At 42.8% G+C, this 13,885-nt stretch overlaps 1 protein-coding gene across 1 annotated transcript in view; it reads left to right on the top strand.

The window, feature by feature from the left end:
• Positions 1–680: 680 nt before the first annotated feature.
• Positions 681–13,885, top strand: part of LOC118799504 (plexin-A2-like) — a 137,708-nt gene continuing 124,503 nt past the window's right edge. The window contains exon 1 of the mRNA XM_036559430.1: positions 681–868. The gene's annotated coding sequence lies outside the window, so the exon portion shown is untranslated. The remainder of the gene's footprint in view (positions 869–13,885) is intronic.

Below are 13,885 nucleotides of genomic sequence, written 5' to 3'. Positions count from 1 at the left end.
TTGACAAGAAATATTTCAGCCATTTAGCAGCATTCACTCATTAATTATCCCCAAAATTACAATTCTGAATTATTGAGAGCAGTATGTGTGTATCCCATCATATTTGTTTATTTGTTTATTTATTTATTTTCTTTTTTATATTTTTAATATCTAAATATTTTTAGTTATTTTTATTTTATTTTTTACTATTATTTCTATTTTTTTATCATTTCACATTCGGTATGTTATATAAAGTGTCTTTATTCTTTTTATAGTTGATTTATTTTATTAAATTATTTATTTTAGTACATTATTTTTTATTAAATAATACATATAGATTAGATATAGATATACATTAAACATGTTTTATTACAGTCTTTCATGCTTGATTGTTTATAATAATAAGAATAATCATTAATAATTACAAGAGGCAGCTACTACGTGCATATCAAATACACTTTCTTTGTTCCCTCGCGCGCCCCCTAGCGCCTCTCTGACGCGCTGCCTTGGTCTCTTTGTCCATTAGGACGAACAAGAGAACAAGAAGTGGGCGGGACCCTTTGTGGAAAGGCTCCAATCAGAGAGCAGAATGCAAATGAGGATGCTCATTTCGACACGTTCCACGCCTCACGCGCGGCGGGGCGGCGCAGCGCTGAGAGAGCCGGGAGAGCTGAGAGGTCCGGCTGCGCGTGCGGAGAGAGGTCCACTCATTCATTCAGAAAGAAGACCACGATGTGCTAAGCACGCCGGAGCGCGCGAGGAGCCGCATCCCGCTCACAGATCGCCTCGCTGCGGCGCGTGACCTGCTCGTTTGCCGGACATCCTCGGTCTCAGCGTCTGGACGGCGGGAGGCATGACGGTCGGGGGCTCGTGAACCACCTGCGGTTCGGTAAGGCGTTTTACTGTGGGCTTAACTGCGGCGCGTGCGATGCAGCATGCGTGTCGGTGCAACACGTTGCTGAACAGGGGGGAGTTGTCACCGGCGCGCGAGGCTCATTGCCCTGCAGCCTGAGCCTCCGTCCACAGAGTGCATGCACGCGCTGCATAATCACCACGTTCGCGTTTTGCGTGCGGCTCGTGCGTCTAAAGGGGGGCGATCAACTTTTTGGGGGATTATCTGAGCTGAAAAGGACCGTTAGGATTACAACCTGATAGCAGGTACAGCAGCAGCAGCTCTGCGTCATCATGGTGACCTTAGCGGGGCATTGTCCGTGTTTTAAGGAGGTTCTGAATGAAGCTCTGATGCGCTCAGAGTCTCAGTCTCCATCACCGTGCGCTGCGTAAAGGTCCTTCACGACATCCGCGCCGTTACGCGCGCAGCAGCGCTGCTGAATGAATGGGACAGAAAGCTGGGGGGCTGCGGGAGGACGCGCCGGGGGGACCAGCTCACCTCTGAATGAGCGTCACTGCTGATTTCCCTTCTAGAAAGTCGTGACTCTGTTAAGTTTAATTCACAGAGAGTTCTGAAACGAGTGATGTACTGAATTAAAATCAGCTGTGTTGATGTGATACATTGTATTAGTGTGGAAATTACATGTTGTTTTACTCTCCAAGATGAACAGATGAATACAACAGTGTAGAGAAAGAAAGTGTGAATGAAACAAAGACAAATCTCAGGATTTATAAACATGCCAGACGTGTTAAAGACTGTGGACAGTTAAAGGTCAGAGCTGTGGAAGCTGAGCTGATCCAGACTGAGCGCTGAGCGTTTCTGTCAGGCTCTCCTGGTCGTTACAGAGTGTGGTTCCACCTGGAGTCTCCTTTGTTCGCTCTGGAGGGAATGTTCAGCAGTAATGGCACTAACAGGCGACGGGAGGCGAAGGTGGCCGTTTTTTGGATTGATGCCATAAAGAACCTTTGGTTCACTTAAGAAACCAGTTGTTTGTTTTTGCGCAATGAGTTTAATAGTAATATTACTTCTATATCAGGTTTTTCTAGAACTGTACGACCAAGGCTAGAACCATTGAGGAACCTTTATTTGTAAGAGTGTAATGGTGATAGTGGTGGTGATGGTTATTTTAAGGTTGATGATGTTGATGGTGAGGATGGTGATAATGTGATGAAGGTGGCTGACTGTGATGATGGTGATAGTGACTGTGATGATGGTAGATGATATGATAGTAATGATGAGGATGAAGATAGTGATGGTGATAGTGGTGATGATTGTGATAGTGACAGTTATGATGGTGATAGTGACTGTGATGATGGTAGATGATGTGATAGTAATGACGAGGATGAAGATAGTGATGGTGATAGTGGTGATGATTGTGATAGTGACAGTTATGATGGTGATAGTGATGGTGAAGATAGTACAGGATCTGATGAAGATGATGGTGATGGTGGTGATGTGATGGTAGAAGATTTGATGGGATGATGATAGTGAAGGTGATTACAGTTGTGATGATGGTAATCGTGGTGATGATGGTGATAATGGTAATAGTGTTGGTGGTAGTAGATGAATGATGGGACGATGGTAGTGACAATATTACAGTGGTGATAATGGTGATAGTGTCGGTGATAGTAGATGATGGTGATGGTGGTGATGTGATGGTAGAAGATATGATGGGATGACAATAGTGAAAATATTACAGTGGTGATGATGGTGATTGTGTCGGTGATAGTAGATGATATGATGGAATGATAGTGAAGATATTACAGTGGTGATAATGGTGATGGTGTCGGTGATAGTAGATGATATGATGGGATGATGATATTGAAGATGATTACAGTGGTGATAATGGTGATAGTGTCGGTGATGGTAGATGATATGATGGGATGATGATATTGAAGATGATTACAGTGGTGATAATGGTGATAGTGTCGGTGATGGTAGATGACATGATGGGATGATGATAGTGAAGGTGATTACAGTGGTGATAATGGTGACAGTGACAGTGATAGTACATGATATGATGATAGTGAAGATATTACAGTGGTGATAATGGTGATGGTGATGATAGTGATGATGATGATGTAGGGGTAATGAACCTGGTGATGATGATTGCCTTGAGGATGGTAATTATTATGATGATATGATGAGGAATGGTAATAGTGGTGGTGGTGATAATGGTTGCGATGGTGATGGTGGTGAGGGTTATGTTGCTCATGATAATGATTATGGTGATGAATGATAGTAATGAAGAGGATATAATGGTGTTGGTGATGATGATAATGAGGATGTTAATAATACTAATGATGGTGATGAGAATATTGATGTGATGAAGATGATGATGATGATGATGATGATATTACTCTCTAATGAAGTCACACTGCATCACTAAACAGTTCTCACTGGCTGAGACTTCACAGCGCCAAGTTGTGTGTAGTCGCTGTCATGAGTGTTTCCAAACATGTAGTCATGGTGTTAAATCGACTGATACAGCGTGTTATAATGAACTCTGCTCTGTGTTAATCAGAGCTAATTTCTAATGGTGAATATGAGTGAATCAGTGCAGACTGCGTGTAAAGCCCTGTGTGTTTTTGAGGGCTGTTTGTGAAGCTGCAGAAAGCTCTGAATAGAACTCTGATTGCTCTCATCCCGTCTCAGCAAACATCCCCAGCAGTTTTTCCACCATTGCAGGCTCTGTCTGTCAGTGGATTTATCACTCAGGGCAGGAAAATGACCAAAGTCATGAATAAATCCCTGCTTTTCCCTGCCGCCCCCCCCAGGCTCCACCCCCTGCCTTTGTCTGCCTCCATTTAGACGTCTCATCATCACACACAGGCAAGATCACTGACCCATTTTTCCCTGCAAGCACAAATGTCAACCGTTGCATCATCTGCAGTCTGCTTTACTGACCACCATCCCCCAGCTTGCCCCAAATTACACCAACTGCCCCGCTCTGCCCCCATTGCCCCATCATTCCCCTCCAACTGCCCCAACATTCTACACCGACTGCCCCACCATTTTACACCAACTGCCCCACTATTCTCCCACAACTGCCCCACCATTCTACACCAGCTGAACCATCATTTTTCCCCAACTGCCCCACTATTTTACAGCAAATAGCCCCACTATTCTTCCACACCTGTCCCACCATCCCATCATTCTAAACTTCCTCATCATTCTCCCCCCAACTGCCCCACCATTCTACACCAACTGCCCCGCTTTTCTTCCCCAACTGCCCCACAATTCTACACAAACTGCCCCATTATTCTGCACCAACTGCCCCACTATTCTCCCACAACTACACCACCATTCTACACAAACTGCCCCATTATTCTGCACCAACTGCCCCAGCATTCTACATCAGTTGCCTCACCATTCTAAACCAATTGCCCCACCATTCTCCCCCGGCTGCTCCACCATTCTTCCACAACTGACCCACTATACTCCACAAATTGTCCCATTTCCCCTCAATCTGCCCCATTCTACACCAACTTCCCCACTATTCTTTCCTAACTGCCCCACCATTTTACAAAAGCTGCCCTGCTGTTCTCCCCTAACTGCTCCACCATCTTACACCAACTGCCCCACTGTTTTCTCCCAACTGCCCCACCATTCTACATCAGTTGCTCCACCATCTTATACCAACTGCCTCCCCCAACTATTTTCCCCCAACTGCCCCACCATTTTACATCAGTTGCCCCACCATTCTACACCAACTGCCCCACCATTCTACACCAACTGCCCCACCATTCTCTCACGACTGCCTCACTATTCTCCACAAATTGTCCCCATACTATACCAACTACCCCACCAAGTTTTCTTTAGTTTTAGCACTGGAGCTACGAGGCTAATGTAGCTAACAAGTAATGGAAGCCTAAACCCCACCAGTTAGCATGGTGCTAACTGCCTGTCTGAGTCATCACACAGTCTCCTCAGACCGTGTGGAGCTGTTCAGTGTCTCTAATAGACCTGACGATGTGGATTCTGACTCTCACATACTGAGTGAACAAAGTGTCACTCAAGGTCATTTTCATGGGGTGGGGGTGTTTATGTTTGTTGCACTGGGGCCTTTAAAGCTGTAGAGTGTTTGTAAACATAAAAGTAGAAGAAAGATGGAGGATGGAGAGAAGAAAGAAGGGAGAGAGACAGAAAGAAAGAAGGGAGAGGGAGGAACAGAGAGAGAGAGAGAGAGGGAGAGAGAAAGGAGAAAGAGTGTGAGTGAGGGAGAGAGAGATAAGGAGAGAAAGAAAGATTATTATTATTATTATTATTATTATTTTATACATTATTTCCTTCTTCACCATTATCTTCATATTCTACTAGGATATTTTAATTGCTTTGGCAACAATTGTTCATTACAGTTCATGCCAATAAAGTTATTTGAATTGAATTGAATTTAATTGAATTGAATTGAAAGAGAGAGAGGGATAGGAGCAAGAGTGTAAGGGACAGAGGAAGAGAGACATGAGGAAAGAAAGAATGAAAGAGAGAGAGAAAGAGCAACAGAAAGGAGAGAAAGCGTGAGTGAGGGAGGAAGAGAGAGGGAGAGAGAGAGAGAGAGGATGAAAGAGAGAGAGAGAGAGCATGAGAGTCCTGCGGCTGAAGCGAAGGTCAGACGGCGGGAGTGACCGTGGTGGAGTGTGAGCTGCGGTCAGTCTGAGAGGCTGAAGTGTTTAAAGTGTCGTTCTTGTTCAGACAGTAAAACAGACAGAAAGATCAAAGCTGGTTGAGATCAGAGTGAACACAGGGGAGTGTGTCCACTCCACAGTGGACCGGAGAGGAGAGGAGAGGAGAGGAGGGGAGAGGAGAAGAGAAGAGAAGAGAGGAGATGAGGTGAGAGGAGAGGAGAGGAGGGGAGAGCAGAGGAGGGTCAGCTGGGCTCTCAAACTGAAGAACCGCGGCGGGAAAATTAGTGTGATGCACACATACGTATACACGGCACGGAGAGGAGCGCTCTACACTGACCAACTCTGACTGATCACACACTCAGAGAGAGAGAGAGAGAGAGAGAGAGAGACAGAGAGAGAGAGAGAGAGAGAGAGAGAGAGAGAGAGAGAGAGAGAGAGAGTGAGTATCTGTGAATGAGAGAGAGAGAGAGAGAGAGAGAGAGAGAGAGTGAGTATCTGTGAATGAGGAGAGAGAGAGAGAGAGAGAGACAGAGAGAGTGAGTATCTGTGAATGAGGAGAGGAGAGAGAGAGAGACAGAGAGAGTGAGTATCGGAATGAGGAGAGCGAGAGAGGAGAGAGGAGAGAGAGAGAGAGACTGGAATGAGAGAGTAGAGAGAGAGAGAGAGAGAGAGACAGAGAGAGTGAGTATCTGAATGAGGAGAGTGTGAGTGAGAGTATCTGTGAATAAAGAGAGAGCGTGTGTGTGTGTGTGTGTGTGTGTGTGTGTGTGTGTGTGTGTGTGTGTTTGTGTGTGTGTGTGAGTGTGTGTGTGTGTGTGTGTTTGTGTGTGTGTGTGAGTGTGTGTGTGTGAGTGTGTGTGTGCAGTGATGTGTCATTTGGTGAACGTTAGGAGCCGAATCGCTTTGAAAAGCTGTTCTTTTTTTGTTTAATTTTTATTTTTGTTAAGACAAAACAATCAACGTTGTAACTGTAAAACACCTCCTCCTGGGTCTCTTTGGAACATTTTGGCTCCGCCCCCTCATTATCCCCAACACCTGTTTCCTGTTGTTTCAGTTTTGTTTTGGAGGTTTTTACGTAATTCTTATCTGTGTTCCTAAGCGAGCCTCATTAGTTCTTCTAGTTCCTGCTTCTTGAAAATCATTCAGTAAAACTACTTTCCAACATCTGACTCATTCAAGCTTTTTAAACATCCTGCATTTTTCTTTAATTTTATCTTTTTCCACAAAGTGTTTGTCATAAATTTTTACTTGTCCATTTTCCAGCCTCTCTTTTTCCTTTAATCAGGCTGTATGTGTTACTGTGTCCTTAAGACTGATGTATGAAAATGAGCTCTGTTCTGACTGGCTGTATTGTGCCTTATTCAAAAAGCAGTCCGGGCTGAAACACTCCTTATAACTTGTGTTTACATACTAGATCAGGGGTCGGCAACCTGTGTCTCTTTTACCGCCCTGTTGTGGCTCCACAGCAGAATCAGATCTGTAGGTAATAATAAAATAATCCTCCTTTACAGTAAAATAAAGCTCTGCTGATCGTTCAACACAGTTTAACAATAAATGGTCTTAAACTCTGGAGTTAATGTAGAACTGCTAATTCACCCTTTAACCCTGAAGATCAGCGCAGACTGCTGGTCACCATAGCAACACAGACAACAATCTCGCCTAGCTAGTAGCTAACGAAACGACAAAGAGAGAGATTTAAGATGAACATTGATAATTTGGAGATGAATGGACTTATTTGTGTTTATAATCACTCCAGCTGGTTTCCTGATACGTTTAATCTGCAACGAGAAACTGAAACACTAAAAAGTCATGAGGCTGAAGTCAGTTTCTCATTCGCCAGCTTCTTATTTGAATTTTCCTGTTCCACCTTAAATGGTGCAGCAGTTCTGGCGCCTCAGGCACCATTTAAGGTGGAACGGGAAAATTCGAGCAAGAAGATGGCGACTGAGAAGCAACTTCAGCCTCATAAAAGGTTGAACACTGAGAGACATTTTACAAGAAACTGTTCTACTTTTGAGGAAAAGTTTCCTGCTGGAGATGTGAGAAAAGCAGCTGTAGCTGAGCTAAAGCTTAAAGCAGAGCAAAGTAAGTCTGTGTTTTTGTTTATATTATATTTATAGCCTATACTAGAACATCAGCACACACTGAGACACATTTACAGCCAAGATGGTAAAATGGACATAAGATGTTGTGGCTCCCAAGGTGGTTTGATTTTTGTTGAAAGGGCAAAATGGCTCTTCTTAACTTTTGAGTTGACTGATTTTTTGAAGTTCACAGATTGTGATGCAAGTCAACATCGACTAATGGCTGATGATGTCATGAATAAAAGGAGAAAGGAACGCTTTGCAAGCGACTTTAAAATTCTGTTACAAAGCCAAACTCCACAGGCCAGTAGAGCGTGATGTGTCCTTTCCAAGGAGCCCTGGATCTCATTGTTAGCTCTCAGAGAACCGAAGATACAGACCACAAAATCTCACAGATTTGTATTAGACTTCACTCTAGGTGGCCATGCTGAGACACTCGCCTGCCATGGAGGTCTGGACAGCTGGAAAAATTTATAGCACCGTAACTCGATAAAAATAAGAGTAACTGACTTCAGACTTTACGGGATTACATGACGTTAAGCTCCCTCTCCCACCACACAGAACTTTTATTGTAGTCTTCAGGAAAACGGAGATAACGGTGTTCAGTATCTGATCTCTGAAGCTCTGTAGATCGGCAGAGAAATGTTAGAACGAAGCCAATCTCCCCCAGAGATATGGACCCTGAAATCACCAGGCTGCTAACCTGTTGACTTCCCTGAAGGATCCGTGCTGTTAGTGTCACAATCACGTGATCAGCGACTCGTGGACATCAAGCTTAAAGCGTCATTGCTGAGTCAACTAGTCTGGGCAACCCCTACTACACACTACGTCAAACTCTTTTATTTACTCTTCCATTATAGGGGCTCTTTTTACATTTGTTAATTATTACTTAGAACAGGCTTGTCAAACTGGGGAGCTTCCAGGCCAAAGTGCTGCGGAGATCAGCGTTTACCTTCTTCTAACGCTCTGAATTCAGTTCATGAAGGTCTTGCTACTTAGCTGATGAGCTGAATCAGGTGTGTTTAATGAGGCAGTGAGCTGAAGTGTGCTGTGTTTTGGCCCATGAGGACTGGAGCCTGACCCACGTGACTTAGAAAGTAGACTAAGGTTTTATCGAAAATGAAATGATTGAAATTATCACTAACCTCGCTAATATTGGGTCCAAAAAACTGGACAAAGAGCCATTTGGGAACTAAAAGAGTCGACTCTTGGTGAGAGGAGCCAACTTATCTGACTCACCGGGACGAATTTTGTGGACGTTTTTCGGACCACGTCGACGTCTTTACGTATTAGCGTAACACACAGGCTCAAAAAGAAGGTCCGGCTCGATGTTTCGGCCTCAAATGATCTCATAATCAACATCATACTGAAGAAGATATGACGACAATCACATCCTCAGAGACGCTCCGTCACCAAGTTTAGACTGAGTTCTCTCTGAATTCTCTTTCAGTGCATTCGCAAAAGTCAGCTTCTTTCACTTGTGGGGGTCCGAAGCACAACCGACCTTTAAAAAAAAAATTCTTCTGCATGTGCAATTACATATTTCCACCACAGAGGTCTCCAAATCCCCAAATCCTACACTCTTAGCAAAAAGGGTTCTATATAGTACCGAGAAAGGGTTCTTTGGCTTGTAACAATACTGAAACCGTTTTGGTGTTATATAGAACCATTTTCAAAAGGATTCTATAGAGAACCATCTATAACACATTCTCCATCAACCTGAAGAACACTTTTACGAATGTGAAGCACCTTTTAATCATGCAAAGGGATCTTTGAGTGTTCATGGTTCCACCATCTTTACTAAAGAACCCTTGAAGAACCATCTTTTTTAAGAATGTACGCAGTGTTGCTTTAAGGTCTGATGAGTCGATTGTAGTTAAGACCAAAAGACAGGCGGCTTTAATGACACACTTACGATTTCAATGCTAAGAGCTCAATAAAATAAACTACTCTGAATAATATCATCCCCACACTGATGGAACCCTCACTCTGGGGTCGTGCTTCATTTCCCAAATATTTCCCAAATGCTTGGGAGAAAATGGATGTGTGGGAAATTAAACACCAAATCAGTTCAGGAGAGGAGAGTTTACTTCAGCCAAAAGGACTTTATTTTCATTTTTTTGTCCAAAAGTATGTTTTATGTTACATATTCGGATTCTGATTGGTAAAATGATAAATAGCAGCTCCGATAATCAGTCGACCTGTAACTTCAAGCTCTATTGTGTGTGTATGTCTGCAGACAAAAGCAGTGGTCACTCTAGAACAGCCCAATCCTGACAACAGTAGTAAGCACGTCCCGTAGCCCCCCCACCCCAACACAGCAGCCATGCTGTAATGACCGCATTGTTAGCGAGGCTGGCGGTGGCTCTGTAGCGTAAATGTCAGGGTGATATTTCACTCACTGTTCTGCTGCCTATAGGCAGAGTATGGAGCACTGCTGAAGGTCAGAAGACTTAATGATTAAATTGGGAGGGGGTGGACAATAAGATTAATACATCCTCTACTTTCTTCAACCGGACATCAAGAATATCCTGCAACTGCATATTCATTGGAGAAGCTTTACAGCCTGATGAGAAACTGTAGGACAGACTCAGTTTATATCACAATACCTACATTTAGAGTCAGTTATTCATTCAGCCTAATGAGAAACTGTAGAACAGACTCAGTTTATATCACAATACCTACATTTAGAGTCAGTTATTCATTCAGCCTAATGAGAAACTGTAGAACAGACTCGGTTTATATCACAATACCTACATTTAGAGTCAGTTATTCATTCAACCTAATGAGAAACCGTAGAACAGACTCGGTTTATATCACAATACCTACATTTAGAGTCGGTTATTCATTCAGCCTAATGAGAAACCGTAGAACAGACTCAGTTTATATCACAATACCTACATTTAGAGTCAGTTATTCATTCAGCCTAATGAGAAACTGTAGAACGGACTCAGTTTATATCACAATACCTACATTTAGAGTCGGTTATTCATTCAGCCTAATGAGAAACTGTAGAACAGACTCAGTTTATATCACAATACCTACATTTAGAGTCGGTTATTCATTCAACCTGCCCCCGAGTGAACAGACCTTCCTAGCTTCTATGCTAATCTACGCTATAAGTGTAGCTTCTATGCTAAGCTATCACAAAACCCTTATAGGCCCTAAATAGTGAATTATCCTCAGATTTATCCCAGGAGTCAAGTCACCTCCATCGGAGTGGTGGTCACTGCGCTTAGTTAGCTTAGTTAGCTTAGCAGCGCTGAGTTCTGAAGAGTCTTAAGGTTATGCAAGTCCAGTCGTACTGATTTAATACTACAAGACGATTCAGTGGCCTGGATGACTCAGACAGATGGGCTGTGCTCAAGAAAACAGGAACAGACTTCATGTCTTCTTCTGCTTCAGTGAGTTTGGCTGGACGCTCTCTGTGTGGTCAGATGTTTGTGATCATACTGTGGTTGTCTGTATGAATTCAGTGAGCTGCATCGGCAGCACCGTGTTTAGCTGCAGGATTTCCAAAGTGTCGCTTAAATAACGGGAACCGACATTAAGATACTTAAGTTAATTTTCGATACAAAGAGCATCTCTGACATATAAAACCTCACCAGCTGCTGTTTTGCAGTGTGAACATTAGGTAATGAATGAACCAGAAGGCATCAGCCAGAATTATGTGGAATAATTAACGTATATTAAAGTTAAGAATGGGGTTTTTCTTCTCTAGTAAAGTTTCCGTTTTAGACATAGGAGGTTTTGTTTGACAGCGATGATCAGAAACGATAGAGAGAATATTCTTTTAGAGAAATGGAGATGGAGTGAAATACATCACAAAGGGATTTGACCAAATGTGTTTATGAAAAAACAGAGAGAGAGAGAGAAAGGGAGAGGGAGAGAAAGGGAGAGGGAGAGGACAAGGAGATACAAAATGGAAAGGGGAGAAAACAGAAAGGCAAAGAGAAGAAAATGAACTAGAGAAGGAGAAATAGAAAGGGGGGAAAGAGAAATAGAGAGGGAGAGAGAAAGAAAGAGACAATACAGAGATATGAAGAAATGGAGAAAAGGAAAGAAAAGAGAAAGAGATGAGAGAAAAATGATGAGAGAGGTAGAAAAGCAGTGAGACACTGTGTGTGTGTGTGTGTGTGTGTGTGTGTGTGTGTGTGTGTGTAAACAGATGGCTCTGCTGGCACAAACCTGGTACAATACACACACTATAATACACACACACACTATAATACACACACTATAATACACACACACACTATAATACATACATACCACAAAACGCACTATTGACACAAACACACTGCTACACACAGACACACTAGAACACACAAACACTAACACACACACTATTACACACATACACTATAATATACACTATAACACACACTATAACACACGCACACACACTATTACACCCAGACATGCACTATAACATAAACACACATTATAACAACACACACACACTCTAACACACACACTGACACACACACACTACAACACACACAATAACGCACACTGTAACACACACTATAATGCGCTAGTACACTTACTAGACTGTAAGTGTATGAGCTCTTTTATTACCACAGAACCACCAGAACAAAGCCAACCAGAGAGAGAGAGAGAGAGAGAGAGAGAGAGAGAGAGAGAGAGAGAGGACAAAGAGAACAGAAAGAGTGACGGAGGTAAAGAGAGAGATGATAGAGAGAACAGAGAGAACATAGAGACAGAGAACAAAGAGAACAGAGCGAGAGAGAAAGTGTGAGGGAGGAAAAGAGAGCGAGAGTCAGGATATTTGCTGTGTTCAGGATGGTCTGCTCAGTGTTTGCTTTTCTGATTAAAGGTAGAATCTCATCTACTGCTGATAATTACACACAGCTCTCTCCCTCTCCCTTTCTCCTCTGTCTGTCCGTCTGTCCGTCTGTCTGTCTGTCTGTCTGTCTGTCTGTCTATCTGTCCAGCTCTATCTGTCTATCTCAATTATAACTGGTCTATAACAGAGGTCACCAACTATGGACCTTGAATCCATTTTCCTGTCCCGGGCTAGTTAACTGTTCATATGATCCACACAGTCACTCTGACAGACTGTAATACACTACAGGAAGTGTAGGGGGCGATATGGCTTCTACTGTTTCATTTAAAAAGCCTCTATAATGTTCATATGATCCTCACAGTCACTCTGACAGACTGTAATACACTACAGGAAGTGTAGGGGGCGATATGACTTCTACTGTTTCATTTAAAAAGACTCGTCTATCTATCTGTGTGTTTTTGGCGTTGATTCTGATTGGCTGTGACAGTTTCTCCTCTCTCTGGCACTCTTTCCTTTCCTCCCCTGAGGCCATATGGTGCGTTAGTGGACCTGTAGAGTCTGGAGCCAGGAGACTTTTTTCTTTTTGGAGAGGGAGCTGCACGGCTCCTGTGAACTCTTTCTCTCCTGGCCCGATCCAAACAACCCTGAATTGCAAATTACGGCTGAGATTTCCTCGTTTGATGTCTTTTGAAGTAGCTGAATTAATATTTGTGTGCTTTTTCACACTAATGTCAGTGAGAGAAACAGATCCAGATCAGCTCTGCTTCCTCCAGTAGAATGTTCAGTTAGGGTTTATGTAAAAACAGGCCTGTCTTTGTGTATTAAAGATGCATATATACCTGACTGCTGTTCAACAGTTCTAAAGGCGACAGTGCAGTATGTTCATTTGTTCTTAAATATTCCATAGATATTTCCGGATACGTGTCCTACTTGTGTCCTAATATAAATGAACCTCAACTGACTGTGCCAACAAGTAAATACCTACATTTATACACGTGTAAATATGTGTAAAATGGAATTTCTGACTACTGGGACGTTTGAACTAAAACAAATATGAAGTATCTATGTGAGATTCCAAAATCTCACATTCCAAGATTTACTTGGAAATTTGGGACAATTTCTTGGAATATGGGGTTTTTGGGGGAATTTGGGACGGTTGTTTTGTCATTTGCGATTGTCATTAGGACAATTTAATCACCTGGGATCAAAAAACAAAAAAAATAATAATGGATCGGAAGTATGAAATTCCAACAAGGTCCTTAAGGACGGATCACTTTCCATCTTTTCCGTATTTCTTTTTGGAACATCGTGCTGGCACTGTAAACCCGTCATTCCGCTTCACTAATTGGAAGATCCAAATCCCAGAAAAAGCATTTGAAGGTCGATGATAATCTTTCCTGTTTTGGTTTTCAAACTTGTAATCCCAAGTGCTTTTTGTGGAGGGGGATCATTTTGTTGGAAGTCGGGAATTTTTTTTTAAATTCCTTCCTCGCTC

This window comes from Colossoma macropomum, unplaced genomic scaffold (genome assembly GCF_904425465.1).
Source record: "Colossoma macropomum unplaced genomic scaffold, Colossoma_macropomum, whole genome shotgun sequence".
Classification (NCBI taxonomy): domain Eukaryota; kingdom Metazoa; phylum Chordata; class Actinopteri; order Characiformes; family Serrasalmidae; genus Colossoma; species Colossoma macropomum.
This window is presented reverse-complemented; position numbering and strand designations above follow the sequence as displayed.